This window comes from Eubalaena glacialis, chromosome 14 (genome assembly GCF_028564815.1).
Source record: "Eubalaena glacialis isolate mEubGla1 chromosome 14, mEubGla1.1.hap2.+ XY, whole genome shotgun sequence".
Lineage (NCBI taxonomy): Eukaryota > Metazoa > Chordata > Mammalia > Artiodactyla > Balaenidae > Eubalaena > Eubalaena glacialis.
This window is the reverse complement of record NC_083729.1, coordinates 46,020,093-46,021,880: the sequence shown is the minus strand read 5'-3', so window position 1 is coordinate 46,021,880 and position 1,788 is coordinate 46,020,093.

Below are 1,788 nucleotides of genomic sequence, written 5' to 3'. Positions count from 1 at the left end.
GCAAACTAGGAATAGAGGTGAACTTCCTCAACTTGATAAAGAACATCTACAAAAAACCTACAGGTAACATCATACTTAAAAGTGAGAAACTAGGGACTTCCCTGGTGGTCCAATGGTTAAAACTCCACCTTCCAATGCAGGGACGTGGGTTCAATCCCTGGTCAGGGAACTAAGATCTCACGTGCCACAGGGCAACAAAGCCTGCGCACCACAGCTAAAGATTCCACATGCTGCAACTAAGACCTGATGCAGCCAAAGAATAAATAATAAAATAAAAATAAATAATTTTTTAAAATAAAATAAAATAAAAGTGAGAAACTAGAAGCTTTCCCACTAAGATCAGGAGCAAGTCAAGGATGTGCCTTCTTACTACTCCTTTTCAACATTATACTGGAAGTCCTAGCTAATGTAATAAAACAAGAAAAGGAAATAAAAAGTATACAGATTGAGAAGGAAGAAATAAAATATTCTTGGTTCACAAATGACATGATTATCTATGTAGAAAATCCAAAAGAGTCAATAAAATAGGTCCTGGAACTGATAAGTAATTATAGCAAGGTTGTACGATACAAGATTAATATATAAAAGTCAATTGCTTTCCTATTTACCAGCAAAGAAAAAGTGAAATTTGAAATTAAAAACACAATATTATTTACATTAGCATCCAAAAGATATAAAATATATATAAACCTAACAAAATATGTACAATACCTGTGTAAGTAAAACTACAGAATTCTGATGAAATAAAACAAAGAAATAAATGAGATATACCATGATCATAGGTAGGAAGACTCATTATTGTCAAGACGTCAGTTCTTCCCTACTTGATTTATATATTCAACACAATCCTAATCAAAACCCCAGCAAGTTATTTTGTGGATATTGACAAGCTGATTCTGGAGTTCATATGGAGGCAAAAGACCCAGAATAGCCAATTCAATATTGAAGGAGAAGAACAAAGTCAGAGGACTGATACTACCTGATTTCAAGACTTACTATAAAGCTAGAATAATCAAGACAGTGTAGTTATATGTCAATTTAAAAAAAAATTTTTTTTGGCTGCCCTGCACAGCATGTGGGATCTTAGTTCCCCAACCAGGGATCGAACCCACACCCCCTGCATTGGAAGCGCAGTCTTAACCACTGGACCACCAGGGAAGTCCCAGGTTATACGTCAATTATATCTCAACAAAATTAGAAGGAAAAAAAGACAGTGTGGTACTGGCGCAAGAATTTTAAAAACAGATCAATGAAACAGAATAGAGAAAACAGAAATAGACCACATAAATAAAGTCAATTGATCTTTGACAAAAGGGCAAAGACAATACAATAGAGAAAAGATAGCCTTTTCAACAAATGGTGCTGGGACAACTTAATAGCCACATCTAAAACAGTGAATCTAGACACAGATTTAATACCTCTCACAAAAATTAACTCAAAATGGATTATAAACCTAAATGTAAAATGTAAAATGATAAAACTCCTAGAAGATAACCTAGGGGAAAACATAGGTGACTTTGGACATGGTGATGACTTCTTCGATACAGTATCAAAGGCATGATCCATGAAAGAAAAAATTGATAAGCTGTACCTCATTAAAATTAAAAACTTCTGCTCTATGAAAGACACTGTAAGAGAATGAGAAGGCAAGTCCCAGACTGGGAGAAAATACTTGCAAAAGACACCTCTGATAAAAGATCATTATCCAAAATACACAAAGAACTCTAAAAACTAAAAAATAAGAAAGTAAACAACCTGATTAAAAATGGGTAAAAGAGGGAATTCCCT